General features: G+C 39.0%; 1 long non-coding RNA gene across 1 annotated transcript; it reads right to left on the bottom strand.

Annotated features, from left to right (window-relative positions):
- Positions 1 to 404: 404 nt before the first annotated feature.
- LOC110917511 lies at positions 405 to 4,002 on the bottom strand. Its single transcript, XR_002580610.2, has 6 exons — positions 3,635 to 4,002; positions 2,722 to 2,787; positions 2,238 to 2,288; positions 2,083 to 2,156; positions 1,266 to 1,348; positions 405 to 716 (listed from the first exon to the last, which is right to left on the bottom strand). It is a non-coding gene; the product is annotated as an uncharacterized LOC110917511 (long non-coding RNA).
- Positions 4,003 to 15,885: the final 11,883 nt, after the last annotated feature.

Here is a 15,885-nt window from a genome sequence, read left to right as displayed (position 1 = left end):
GGAACACCTTTCATATGGATTTGGTTTGGTTTAATGGTAATTACTTTTACTATATATATTGTTCTGTATGATTAGTGGCTTGATCCTGGTCAGTCACGCTCCCAAGCGGTGATACTCCGCAGGTGGATTTTGGGGGTGTGACAGCTACTCGATGGCCTTGTTTGCTACCAAGTTGTGACGACTTTTTTGCCACCGTTTTGGTACCATTTAGCCACCGATGTTGCCTCCATTTAGCCACCGTTTTCATTGAAAATTTGCTACCATTTAATGACATATTTGCTACCATTTCATTAAAAAATTTCCTACCATAGCGGTTTCTCTATTTCCAGATTTTCCATTTTCCATGCTTTTTTCATCATAATACATTTCTATAATATTATAAATTTATATAAAATAATCAAATAAAATTACAAAATCCCAAAAATATATAAAATTATAAAACATTCTAATATAAATGCCAACTAAAACATCAAATTACCGAAATTATTCTAATATGATAAACATCAAAACATTCAAAATCAAGTGTTTATAGCCTATCTTCGAACCATAGCGGTTAACGTAGCTTCAATTTGTGACATCCTATTGAGCATGACATCTTTGTCCACCTTATCTTTTTCTTTTTCAGCCAACAAGCCCGCAATAACTCCATTTAACCTTTCTTTTTCTTCATTCTTTTCCTTAACGAGCTCGTTGATAACCAAGTTCGACTTTTCAATCTACAAAACAAACAATGAACAAAATCAAGTTAGAATCAAAGAAAACATACAAATTCACACAACCGGATGAAAGAAGTCAAGTATTGATGAGAAATAAGGCGCCTATAGCCATTGTTGACCTATTTAATGGCGTGCTTCCTTTCCTACAATTTGATTGCTTCCGCATCGCATGAGCTAACAATTCACGCCCAATTATTTATGAGGGCTAAGATAAACTTGGTGAACAGCCAACCTAATTCTATTAGAAAACTAAAACAAACTAATAATGATAAATATTATATACAAATAACGCCTAACAAACTGTCAACCTCTTATCATCAAGTAAGATCACAATAAGTATGAGATGATAATCCCATTGGATCTGAATTGGAGAGCTATAAAATAACAGTTGAAGATAAACATTGTGTATTCTAAAAAGGTAGATTGTTTAGCATTGTGTACCAAGTACCCGGGACACTCAATGTAAGAATATCATCACCAGTGAGAAAAATTAGAAGGCGTATAACTAAACTTACAAGGATAGAGTAAAGCAATAAAAAAATCTTTTACCTTATCATTTTCATCTGTCATCACATTTAATGTCATATTCATCATCTTCTTCTTTTTATGCTCAGCATTTCTAATAAACTAATCTGTCACATGCACAGAACAGAAGTCCATTTACAAACCACAATATAGTTCAAAGCTCAAAGTTTTTCTAAAAATTGTGCAACACTTGTATAAGAAACAAGAGGATCAATATCTCCATCCTCAATGTCCACTTTATTTTATTGGCCAATGTGTATGTTTCTTTTTTAATTTATTATCTGCTTAATTATTTAAATTTTATTGGCCAATATGTATGTTTCTTTTTTAATTTATTATCTGCTTAATTATTTAAATAATGTGGGTTCCAAAAGTAGGGGTGTAAACGAGCCGAGCCGAGCCCGACCACGCTCGAGCTCGGCTCGTTAGCTTTTTATGAAGCTCGAGCTCGGCTCGGTTCGAACCTACTTCTTTGAGCTCGAGCTTGGCTCGCGAGTAAAACCCAAAGATCGAGCTCGGCTTGAACTATTTTGAGAACCGTTTCATAAGAGCCTAATAATAGTGGCCCAAGTTTACATTAATGCATATAATTGCTTAAATCATATATTCAAGATAAAGTTTTATTATTATTGAAAGATGATAAAAGTTAGAAAAGAGCGATCCGACCCGTTTAGACATGCAACAAAAATATCCGTGATGAAATTAACCCATTGTAATCTGCCTATTTTGCCACCTCTAGTGAGGACACATGTATGTGTGTGTATGTGTGTGTGGGGGGGGGGGGGTGTTTAAAGCTTTCATAACGAGAAATTAGCTCTTTAAGAAAGGTCAATGAACGTACCCATTATGATACCCATGTCCTCCCCTGGGCTGAAGCCTCAAAACATGATTCGGCAAGCTCATCTCGTCATATACCTAAACAGATAACATGTGAGTTATACATAAATAGACTATGATGTCTCATGCTTATACTTAATCAGATCAAAGCATTAATACCAGTAGGATATGACGCAGTGGTACTTGATAATATGCAGCAAGGGGCCCAACCTTTGTAAATAAGATATCAAGATGAAGATTAGAGGTTTCAGTAAACAGTTAAATAGTAAATATTACAACAGGCAGGACTGTAGGATTATCATAATTTAATACTATACAAACCCATATACCATTTGAAAATGATAAATGAAAAGAAAAGAAAACACATAAGAACCCACTTATACACATTTTCATGGTTTCAGTATCATTCACGAGTGACACCTTTTCACACAAGTAAACTTGCACCCGAGTATGGTGTGCACATTAATTTTTAAGATGCTGGATAGGGAAAGCTTGCAGGATTTAGAGAGAAGGGTAAAATGAAAAAAGTTAGTAACTTGTAAGCTATAACCATCCAATTTTTAATACGAGTATATCCTATGTGTACATAGCAGACAAGTGACAACAAAGAAATTATGATGAATAAGTATATAATATGTCAAACCTTCCTGAGAAACTTTGCCTTGGGGGGCTGTTTATTTGGTGACAAGAGTCTGCCCAAGCATCTTCCCTGCATGAACAACAAATTAAAAGGCAAAAGCATCAGTGAAAAAAAAAACAACATTTTTCACTAGTTATGATAGCCTTTGACTAGGCAAATTAATGAAGATGAGAAGAAATGAAATCATACCAGAGGGTCTTTCATTGTGATGTCAACCAATAGTGTGCATATAAGTTTTAGATTTCAGTTTTAAATTCTCAAGCACATACCATAGAAATATATTTGTCTGAATTCATTGTGTAAATAGACTAGTTATACATTTCGAGCATTTATGCATATCAATGTGTTTGAATTTTTTCAACGACAAATTTCTTTTAATCTCCATCGTTTGTGAGACTTTAACCTAAGACCTTCTTCTTCCAAACCCAATTATGTGTCGAAACGGTACGAATCAAAACGGTACGAAACTCGTCCCGACCGAAACTCGTCTCGTGCGGAAACTCGTGTCGGCCCAAAACCCGTTGCGATCTGAAACCCGTCCCGTGCAGAAACCCGTGTCGGCCCGAAACCCGACCTAAACAAGCCCCGTTCCAATCCAAACCAACCCATATAATTTTAAAAGCAACCCACTTGAAAGGATTTGGGTCAAGATTGCCCCCTCTACATGCCATATAAAAAATACCCCCTTCTATACCAATACATGATTGTTGCAAATCTATCATAATTAGCTCAGTGTTCTCAGATTCATCAAAATTTGTGATTTGAATCCAATGTTAGAATGAATTCAAAGAACACGTACAAAAAGACACCAACTCCAAAGATCCAATCTTTGCCATGGACAAAATAGACAATAGTTCATTATCAACAACTCATTTAATTAACTAATGCAGAAATTAACCTCAAGAAGGTGGAGTACCTGTCTTTGATGGCGTTGATTTCGTCAGAAATTAACCTCAAGGAATGTTTCTCCATCCTATGCTTCCGCCATGAGTGCCGTTTCTCTATATTGCTCGCTCCTTCCCCGTCACAAGCAAACACAAAACCATAACCACACGACTAATGAAATTAGAGGGAGGGAAATGAAATTAGGGTTTAGGAAGTGAATGAAGGAAGGTGGAATATGAATCAGCGAGTAATTTTGAGACTCTATTCAAAACCCCAAAATGTGGAGAGCGGAAATATTTGCCCGCCCATTCAAATTATAACCGACTTAATTAATTTTCATATCTTATCACCGCTAAAACTGTCGCAATTCAAACATATCTTTTAAATCTATGAATTTGCCATGCTTTAGCCACCAAAATTGTATTTTTCTTATGAATTTATGACCGAAAATAAACAGTGGCAAAATTTGTCACCTCTTAACTACCATATCATACCAAGCGCGTTTAATTTTCATTTTGGTGAGAAATCGGTCCCTAAATTTGCTATCTGTTTTTTCGGTGGCAAATTTGGTGGCAATTGCCCTTTTTTCTAGTAGTGATCCGTCCATTCAATCTTAGGATTCCATCCTTGCCATATGATAACTGTTCTGCAGTGACTCCCAGTTTTTCATTTGGATAGCTAGCTTCCAATACGGCTTCCTTCTGCGCGGCTAACAGTTTTTCATTCAAACTGTTTTTCAGTTTAATGCTCTTGGCGTTAATTCTTATGGGCTTAACCCTTTCCTTCCTGCTTAAGGCATCGGCGACCACATTCGCCTTGCTTGGATGGTATCAGATTTCACAATCATAATCATTCAGTGTATTCATCCATCAACGCTGTCTCATGTTTAAGTCCTTCTGATTAAACAGATGTTGATGGCTCTTGTGATCAGAATAGATCACACACTTGGTACCATAAAAATAGTGCCTCCAAAGTTTTAGTGCAAACACAACGGCACCCAATTCCATGTCGTGGGTGGTGTAATTCTTTTCATGCACCTTTAACTGTCGAGAAGCATAGGAAATAACCTTGCCTTTCTGCATGAGCACACATCCCATACCAGTGTGTGTTGCGTAGCAGTATACTACAAATTCCTCTATTCCATCGGGCAATGTCAACACAGGTGCATTACTCAATCTTTGCTTAAGAATGTCAAAGGATACTTGCTGCTTAGGACCCAATCAAACTTTATATTCTTTCTTGTTAACGAAGTTAGGGGTGCAACAATTCTGGAGAAGTTTTCAATAAAATGCCTATAATATCCTGCTAAACCCAAGAAACTACGAATCTCTGTGGGTGTCTTCGGCTCTTGCCAATTCATGATGGCTTCAATCTTAGTGGGATCCACCTGGATACCACACTCAATAACAACATGTCCAAGGAATTGGACTTCACGAAGCCAAAATTCACATTTCGAAAACTTGGCATAGAGTTTCTCTTGCTGTAGGAGTTTAAGAATACAACGGAGGTGCTTCTCATGATCAGCTTGATTCTTCGAATAAATAAGAATTTCGTTAATGAAGACGATGACAAATTTATCCAAGTAAGGTTTGCAAACGCGATTCATGAGATCCATGAACGCTGCTGGTGCATTAGTGAGCCCAAAAGGCATCACCAAGAACTCGTAGTGACCATAACGAGTCCTAAATGCAGTCTTGTGCACATCTTCATCTCTAACCTTCAGCTGATGGTAGCCTGACCTTAAATCAATCTTAGAGAAGTAACTCGCCACTTGTAATTGATCGAATAGATTGTCGATCCTGGGCAATGGAAATCTATTCTTGATCATGACTTTGTTAAGATCGCGATAATCGATGCATAGACTCATCGATCCATCCTCCTTCTTTACAAACAGGATCGGTGCTCCCCAAGGAGATGAACTAGGTCGAATGAAACCTTTGGCTAACAAGTCATCCAGTTGAGTCCTCAATTCTTTCATCTCTGTTGGTGCTAACCTGTAAGGTGCCCTTGCAACAGGTGCTGCTCCAGGAATAATGTCAATTCTGAACTCTACTTGTCTATCTGGTGGTAACCCAGGTTGTTCTTCAGGGAATACTTCTGGATATTCAGAAATGACAGGGATGTCTTCAATGTGAGGCTTCGGTTCATCAATTGTCACCTGTGCCATATAAATGAACCCTTCTTCAAACACCTTGACGCCTTAAGCATAGACACTTGCTTAGGCAACCCATACTGAGTGTCTCCCTGTATGGTAAGTGACTCACCATACGGAGTCTTGATCACCACTTGCTTCTTGTCGGAAATGATCTGGGCTTGGTTATGAGATAACCAATCCATGCCTATCACTATATCGAAACCAGCTAATTTCAAAGGAAGCAAGGATAACGGAAAGGAGTGGTTCCTAATGGATATAAAACATCCATCTACTTCATACTTTATGCTTAGGGTTTTAACATGCAGATTTAAAAGCTTACAAAACTTATCATCCACAAATGACTTATCTGCACCCGAATCAAATAATACCCTTGCATAAACATCATTTATAAGGAAGGTACCTGTTATCACGTTATCATCCTGAACTGCTTCCGGTGCATTCATTTGGAAGACCCTAGCATTGGTCTTCTTGGTTTCCTTAGCTTTCTTGGCATACTTCGGGCAATTTGTCTTAATATGCCCATTTTCGTTACAATTGTAACAAGTTGCATCCTTTAACTTTTTGCAATCCAAGGTCTTATGCTCCTTGGATTTGCATATCCCACAACCAATCGGCTTCGACTGCGACTTTGATTCAAACCTGCATTTTCCAAAATGACGTTTCTGGCAGGTTTTGAATTTTGGCTTCTCATCTGTTTGCTGGCTACCCTTGTTAGACCCAAACTTCTTCTTGTGGTATGTGTTCCCCTTGTGCTTCATATCAGAATGGCGTGAGTTATCATCCTCACGTTTCCTCTTTCCTTCTTCAGAGCTCTTAAGCGATCTTAGCCTGAACACATCCAGAGTGAGGGATAAAGAGAGATCAGCTGCTGACCTAAAAGTAGTAGGTCGAGATGCCTTTACGCTGGCCTTGATCTCCGGGGCTAAACCCCCAATGAAACGGGCTATTCTCTTTGGTTCCGGCGTCACCAAGTAGGGAACCAATCGTGACATAGTATTAAAGCTGGTAAGGTATGCTTGACAGTCTAGGTTCTTCATCACCAGTGACAAAAAGTCAGTCTCTATCTTCTCAACTTCATGTTAAGGACAGTAATTCTCCTTAATAAGAGCAACAAACTGATCCCACGTCAGGTTGTATAATGGGATCTTTCTAGTAGCTTGGATCAAAGACCTCCACCAAGCTAGTGCCTCTCCTTTAAATGATTGAGATACATACTTCACCACATCCATATCAGCGCAACCACTGATGTCAACCACGGTATCCATTTCGTCTAACCATGTCATGCAGTCAATAGCTCCTTTTTCCCCAGTGAAATCCCTGGGTTTGCAGGAGATGAAACATTTATAGGTACATGTCTTTGTACGTGGTTCACGATCAAATACAATCTTCTTAGATGGGACACTATGCTGATTTGAGGAGTGTCGGTCATCATCCTTCTTAGATGGTGGCTTACTATGAGCCTCAGAATGAGTCTTAGAGTGAGATTTGGAATGGGGTACTGATAAGGTCTTGCTTCGAGTGCCATTCGATTCATTATCCCGTCTATCCAGAGCTCGAGTAACGACATCGTCTATTAATGCATGCAATTCTGCACCAGCTATGTTGTCTGGTGGTATCATGGTTTTCCAAAGGGTGACTGTTGACTTCCTCAGACCTTGCCATGTAGCTTGATTACTACATAAAATGATGACAATGATGTTTTCAGCAGTCTATAACAGTATTATCATTCTTGATGATTTATTAACCATGGTATTAATAACCATATTGGTTAATTTGTTAAATATTCATTCAGTATTTTTAATATAATAATCCTTAGTTATAATTAAAATATAATAATAGCACAAAAGGTCAAGTCACAGGGACAAATTTAAATCATAAGCAAAGATCTTATAGGATCGAGGCACTGAGGCTTGAATCATAGTTCATTACCTCTTCTTGACAGGGAGTCGTAGACCACCACTGTCTTTAGTCTCAAAGGACATTAATTATGGCCCGTGGGCACTTCATCACTAATGGATGATTAAATAAATTTGGGACAGGAAATGGAAGAATCTAATATAAGGATGACTTATGCGATTTTATCGAATCACATTCGCCAAGAGTGTTAACATGTTTTTAGATGTTAACAAGGATTTGAATCTAATTAAGGAACTACCATCATGGCCCTGTCTTAGAATGACACATCGGCTAGGTTTCGCCCTTAATATTTTATTTAATAATGGCAGATCTTATAAAAGGATTGATATTTTTATTTATTTCATATATTATATTCATGCATAAAATGACAAAATGAAATTTTTAAATTCAATATTCCATTACTAAATTAAAGAGTACATGATTGCCCCAAACGGGACTTTAACAGAAATAACTTGCCCACGCAGGGGCTAAACAGAAATGACATGCCCACGCAGGGGCTAAACTGGAAATACAAGTCCTCGCAGGGACTGAATACAGAAATAGGTGTCCACGCAGGGACTTGATTGAAACAAGGATATTACAATACAGTTAAATAAATAAGGAATCTTCAAAAATCCTTTTTCTTCTTTCCCTTGATTAGGTTCGCGAGACCCTTGAGAAATCCACGGTGGTTCCTACGCTCTTCTTGAACCTCCCGCTCCACCTGACTCAACCTTTGAAGAATCTCCGGTTGTTGCATTGTGGTATCAATGGCGGATGCGGCGGCTGCTCATGCGGAGGTTGAGGAGGTGGCGGGTGTTGGTACCCATAGGCTGGGTATCCAACTCCCCAGAGAGCTCCATAGGGCCCCTCAGGAGGGAGAGCATTGTAGTTCGCCGCTACGAGGTATGGGTCAACTTCGGCGTAGTTGTAGTTAGTGTGGGCCAGCTGCTCAAAAGGGTTGTACGCCGCTGAACCGGCGTATGCAGGAATCGGGTTGTCATAACCCATTGGTGGCGGCGCGATAGGCGCAGAGTCCACCTTAGAGACGAGGTTTGAAGGCCCACCCATCTACGGGTCTTCATATAGTGGTGGGTAGTGACTGCCACTGGAAGGTTGAGGTGTGCTGATACGGACTCCCCCTCGCACGGACATTCGTGAGTTTGATCTTCTCTGCCTCAGTGGCTCAGGAGGCGGCTGCTGCACTGGCGGCGGTGGCAGTGGAGTGACCGCTACAAAACGTGAATCCTCAGAAGGATCCTGTTGCTGCTGCTGCTGCTGCTGAGGCTCTGAGTGCTAGGAGGGAGTAAACACCCAGTCGTATTGGGCGAACCTCGCCTCATAGCTGTCTGGACCGCGATAAGGCAATCCATGAAAAGACGACCCATCAAAAATCTCTATGGGATGCGTGGGTGTTCCAGATGGTGGCTCGGCAGGATCTGTATCTGCATCCATGTCCATGTTTTGATCACCGGAGAAGTGATCTTCTAGTCCCAATGGGTTAAAACCCACTGGTTCTTCATTTAGGTTTTTCGGGTTGAACCGGCTCTGGAAATAGGGTGTTGGGTCATTGAAGGAGTGGTGTGAGTTTGAGCGTTGAAGAGGGATGAAGGAGTGATGTGAGTTGTGGGGCTCGTTTTCCGACTGCGGCCCAAACGAATGGTGGTAGGAGGATGATGAACTTAGCGAGACGGATCGCCTCGCGGGCTCCAAATAGGTCCTCCAATCTTCCTAAGGACTTGTGCTCATGGTTACTGATAGGGTTAGCTGGTGTGAAGGTCCGGCTTCATGGTCGTGGCTGGTAAAAGGTGCCTTGCCTCGTCCTCTCCTGAACCTTAGTGGCATTTTATTGAACCTGTCAAACCAAACAAAGAACAACAAAGAAAAATGATAAAGATCAAAATAAAATGAATTAGGATTAGTCCTAAGTTCTTTGTCTAGACTCGGAAGTCAAGGAATGTGCAAACTGTGTCATTGAGATTAAACACAAAAGGCTAGTGTTTAATTCACTCAATATTGGCTCACATACAACCTGTCACACCCTGATATTTCCACGTATTACCGGTGGGCCAGGTGGGGAGTATCGTGACGTAGTTGATATCATCATAGACAATTTATCACAGTTTAATACACAACGGAAGTCGAAAGATAAAATCATTACAAACCGAATGAAAGTAATATCAAGTATTACAGAAACGGTTGTAAAAGACCCACAGGTGGATCAAAGATAAAAGAAACATTGTTCCACAGATTTATAAACATCTAAGCTTGCAAGACTCTTTATTGATGCTAGGAGTAGCCAGCCTCTTCCGTCTAGTACCTGCACTTAGCCTTTTTGGAAAATACGTCAGTTTACACTGGTAAATACAATTAACTGACTCATTTTGAAAATGTTTAGGAAAATTGATTTCAATGCACAAGGCACAAAATATCTCTTATAACTTGGGACAATTATTTTAAAAATAATCTTGTCACACCCTGGCTTTTGCGGAAGCGTGGGCTTAATTGGTGTGACTTCTTAATACCATAGTAACAATCATAACAATGCTATATGAAAATAAAACACATGATGATCATCCATTCATTAAATTTAATGTTACCACAACATCATTCTTTAAAATGTCGACACATAAAACAAGTTACAACCATGACATAATTAAAACGTGTTCACATGCAACAAAAGACTTGAATTAAAACATGGTTTAAACACATGTAACCCGTCCAGGTAAGGGTTACACCTCCTAACCCTGGATGACATCGTTATTCACTACGCAGCTTGACACAATTGCACACTTCGCCAGATCCATTAATTTCCTGAAATACATGTAGTTTGAAAAATCAATAAAAGTTAAGCAAGTTCATGTAAAAGTGAGTATGTATAAACCTTTCTTGTATGAATAAAAGTCCCTGGTATGTAGCAATAAGGAAAGAGAGATCACCAATGGGTTGCAAAGCCACTGGTATGTGTGAAAAGGTGCAGGAAGACTCAAACCTAACAAATTTGTTACCAGGCTTCAGCTGTAAGACACAGTCACCTCTATGGGCCGCCCCGGCCTCATGGGTGTGGGCTCGCTACACCCAAATAGATCTATCACTCATGTCCCTCGGTCCTAACAACGAGGATTGATGGCCTTAAGTGTTGTACCCACCCTTCACATGATCTAGTTGTAAAAACCCTCCCTACGCTAATCATACCATGTAAGTAAAAGTCTGTAATAATTGTCGCATGTATTTCACCCCCGAAGTATAAAACTGAAAACAGTAAAGAGAAAAGGGGGACATGAACTCACAGAAGTGCGTCTCCTGAAATAGAATCGTCAATCCAAACTCGGTCTGCTACGCGACGACCTACACGTACTAATGTCCGTTAGACGAACGGGCCGTGATTTGGCTAGGGTTTAATGTTCTGGGTCGCGTTACTTTGACATTATCTCAAGTTTGTGACTACTTGTTAAAAAATAATAATTATTTTAACTTAAATTTTTTTTAGGAAGAATAGTTGGGCAACTATTCCGTATCCACACTTCTTAAGTATTTTATATGTGTATTTCCTTCCCAAGGATGGGGGTATTTATGCATGCACACTTGTAATTCCGAAAAATATATTTTAAGTCCCACTTAGAAAAATATATTTAAATTATTTTTCTAAAACATCTTAATCCAAAATATGTATTTTCCCAAAAATATTATACTTTACTTCATAAATTTTCCAAAATAATATTTTACCAAAAATATACGTGTAGAAGTATTTTTCTGAAATATTACATAAGTTACGTTTTACCGTTTCGTATTGCAACAATAATTGCGTAACTTAAATATTTATTTCGTGAGGGTTTTGGTATTATTTTGGAGTCGTAATTTCATGGTATACATAAATTATATTATTTTTCCCTAAAAATAGTATAACTAGTTCACAAGATAAACAAATAATCACACAAGCGTTTTCGTATAAAATATATCTCTAAATATATATATTTATCAAATTTTATTTATGAAAATCAACCTCCGGCACTTGGAATTTTGTAATAAAAATCATGGCGAAGTTTATTTTGAAAACAAGGTTAAAAATATGTTTGTAACATTTACTAGAAAAATATTTTCTGTTGGGATTGAACCCTATCAGAGGAACAGATAATTAAAGCCAAAACTGGATCAGAGCAGTGGATCCTGAATAAGCAGATGATTGATATACAAATCTCTCCCCTTGAAAGTGATTACAACTACTGATGACCTCCTATCTGCTGATCTTGCTAAACTGCTGACCCATAACTGCTGCTCAACTAAAGATCTGATGGAAGACTAAAGTCCTGCTGATTCAATATATTGCCTTGAGTCAAGCACTGCTGATCCGGACAAGTGCTGCTGGGTTCACAGCAGTAGAAGGTTGCAGCAGCTGTTCTAAAGTCTGTCTTGTAATAGAATGTATTAGCAGTAGTTAACACAAGCAGTGTCTGAATAGATCAGAGGTTAGAGTTTGTTAGGAGGTTAGATGTCACTTTCATGGTGACGTCAGCAAAGATGCTCAGTAGTTTGCAAGTGCCTATAAATAGTTCAGTACTTGGTACTGTTCTATTAGCTCTTTGCATCATTCGTATTCTTTGCACGAACAAACTACTGAGCTCTGGCTGAGGGGGAGTTTGCAATCATTCATCAATCATTGTAATCGTGTTTGAAATAAATTCAATCTTACGGTTCATTGTGTAAAGATGTTTGATAAAAGTATTACTCTCGTTTGATTGTATGCAAAGTTTGTTTTCATCTTAATTTCCGCTGCACACTCATCCATCTTCATCTTATTTACAAACATAAAATACAATCAAAATCAAACTCAGATCCAACAATTGGTATCAGAGCTTGGACAGTCAAATTTGATTTAACAATCATTTTGACGTAAATAGTTCAGCTCAAAACAGTTGATACTGATCGTTTGTTCGTCGTTGAAAAACAGAGTAAGGATTAATCACCATTAAAGTTTATTTCTCAGTACTTGTAAAACAACAAGAATGACGTCACAATCTCAGGACGATAAAAACAACATTGGTTCTCTTTTTAAACCACCAATGCTAAAAAGAAATGAGTACAACATCTGGCAGAGGAGGATGGGTCACATCCTCGCTCAACAAAGCACAGGTTGTTGGAAGTCTGTCATCTTTGGTCCTCATGTTCCTACAGTGCCAAGCGCTGGAGATGCTAAAAAACAAGTTCCAAAACCTGTTGAAAATTATACTGAAACGGATTATCAAAAATTTGAACTAGATGCTAAAGCGTTTAGTATCATAGCATCAGCGCTGCCCAATGAAATATATGCTGGATTGTTACATTGTGACAATGCCAAAGAGTTGTGGGACGCGCTTAAGGAACAGTTTGGAGGTACCGAAGAAGTCATAGAAAACAATAGGGAAATCCTGAACCAACAGTATGAAACATTTTGTCATGTTAAAGGTGAATCACTGACGCAACAATTTGAGCGTTTCAGTTGTCTCATCAGTGAACTGAGGCTTGTTAAAACCACTTTTACAAACTCAACTCAAAACAGCAGGTTCCTCAGGTCACTGCCAGAAAAATGGGACACAATAGCTTTTGTCACCCGAAATTCACCTGAGTTCAAGGATCTGACCTTGACCCAACTCCATGGTCGACTCCTGACCTACGAAAGGGAGTTGAACCAGAAAAGGAAGTTACAAGAGTCAGGGAAAACCGTTGATGATTATTCATTTGGTAACACTGCTCTTCTGGGTCAAGAAGAATCTGGTGGTAGTGGTAAGGATCAGGGTTATGATCACTTCATTGACATAACTGCTGGTGCAAATTTTAACAACCCTGATCCTCACTCTACAGGTTATGCATTCACTGCAAATCAAAACCAGATGTCAGACAATTTAAGCTTTGAACTCAATGATCTACAGCATTTCGACCCCACTGATCTAGAGGAAATGGACATCCTGCACCAACTGGCCTTGCTAAGTGTTAGAACTAGCAAGTTTTATAAAAGAATAGGGCGAAAATTCCCAGGGTTGCATGGGAATCTAAGGGTTGGGTTGGATAAATCGAAAATCAAGTGTTATAAGTGTAACAGGTTAGGACATTTTGCTAGAGAGTGTAGGAGTCAAACAACTGGTCCCATAATCACTCACCCTAGTTCAAATCCTAGACCTCAAAATCAAAACACTATGCACTATGCCCAATATGCCCCAGCAGCACATGTGAACACTGCTCACTATGATGTTGCTCCTGTGCCAGTGCATTATGTCAAAACAGCTGCTCCACAGATCCAATATGTTCAAACCCCTGCTCCCCAGGCACAAGTGCAACCTGCACCACAAACCACTGCTCCAGTAGCAAAACAACCAGATCAACAAAGTTTCTTTACTCAAGAATTTGTTGACTGGAGCAGTATGCCTGAAGACCTCAGTGATGAAAATTTTGCACTCTATGCCTCTAATGTTTCTTCTCATGATGAATTTTGTTTGATGACATTAGAGTCAATACAGAAGGGGGTTGAATCTGAAGAGGAACAGCTGGCCTCTGAAACAGTGGATGAGGTGATTAAAGAAGTGGTTACTGCTGTGGCAAATGAAGTACTGTTGGAAGAAAGTTCAGGCACCCTGATTGAACCACTGACAGATCCATGGTCCGAAGAAGAAAAGACAGGTGCGATAGAAGAGAGAGCTGAAGATGAGGAAAATCCTAAATGTGACTGTGCAATGATGGCTGCTGCAAAGGTATCACCTCAAGTTTTTGAAAAACTGTGTTCTGACAATTGCATTATTGCTTTTGCAAACATCAAAGAGGTGAATGAAAACCTTCGTGATAAAATCTTATCTGATGAAGTCGTATTTGAAAGGTCTCTAAAAGAACTTAAAAACAAATTGGTTGAAAAAGAGAAAGAGATTTGCAGCATGAAAGAAGAGCAAAGCATAACCAAAACCCAACTTCAAACCTTGGTAGAAAAATACCAAGGTTGCAAAAAGGAGTTAGAATCCATCCAGATCACATGTGAGAGATGGGTGGAATCATGCAAAGGGTATGAGGTTATGCTTGAGAAACAGATAAAAAGCAATGTGAAATTTGGGGTTGGATATAGAAAACATGATGATGAAAACACTGCTTTTGAAAAATCTGTTTCAACCACTGATGTAACTGCTGAGTTCATCCCCACAAACAAGAATGGCCAAGAAGTGAAAATCACTGACAAACTTGGTAACAAAATCACACTTAACAGACCTATGGGCCCCTCTGTTTTTGAGGAGATTGAAAATCATCAATTTAAACCAAAATGGTCTGATGGGTGTGATATTCTTGAAAATTTCAAGCCAATGGACTTTACATCAACTGATGGTGTTAAAGCTCCAAAAGCTAAAGTCATTCCTCTTAAGGACATCCCAGCAGTGGTCAAAACCTCTGCTGCAAAGGAGTCTGAAAAGAGGAAGAAGAAAGAAAAAATTGATAACTTGTTTTGTGAATTCTGTGAGAAGAGGAACCATCTAACAAAAGATTGCTTCCACTTAAAAGCTTATGATTTAACTAAAACAAGTGTCACTACTTCAGCTGAAAGTTGCAGTGTTTGTGGTAAAAGAAACCATAACACTCAGGCATGTGTGTATCTCAAAAACTTTAATGAGAAGAAGAATGAGTACATGGCTAAAACTTCCTTGAGTTCATCAGTATCATCACCATCTGTCAAATTCACAAAGAAACAACCACTGTTTGTACCAGTTCAAACAGTTGTCAAAAAATAGTTGAACCAAACATCTGTCAAAAGAGATATTCAGGTTACTGATGCACCTCCTGCCAATCAGTTCAGAAAAGGCAAGGAAAAACAGTCTTACCAAAGGATTCCACAAGTTTATGAGGTCTACAAAAAGCCCTCTAAACCCAGAGTGAATAGGCATCCTTTTGGGTATCAGCAGGTGATTGGTCAAGACCCTCAACAGTGGTTAGCAAGAAACAGTACTAAAACTGTCCAAACCCCTGACCTAACCACTGTCCATCACTCTGCATCCATACCAGACACTACTGAATCCCCATCCAAAGCCCTGTTGGCTTTGGAGGCCTTAATGAACTAATCCTTTTACTTCATGTGCAGGGAGCTTCTGCATGCTTTGATAGTCTTTGGTATGTAGATAGTGGAGGCTCCAGGCACATGACAGGATGTAAAGCCCTCCTCAAAGACTTTAAAATCCATGAAGGGGGTGATATATCCTTTGGAAATAATAGTAAATGGAAAGTTC

The sequence above is a fragment of the Helianthus annuus genome, chromosome 16 (assembly GCF_002127325.2).
Source record: "Helianthus annuus cultivar XRQ/B chromosome 16, HanXRQr2.0-SUNRISE, whole genome shotgun sequence".
NCBI classification, from domain to species: domain Eukaryota; kingdom Viridiplantae; phylum Streptophyta; class Magnoliopsida; order Asterales; family Asteraceae; genus Helianthus; species Helianthus annuus.
This window is presented reverse-complemented; position numbering and strand designations above follow the sequence as displayed.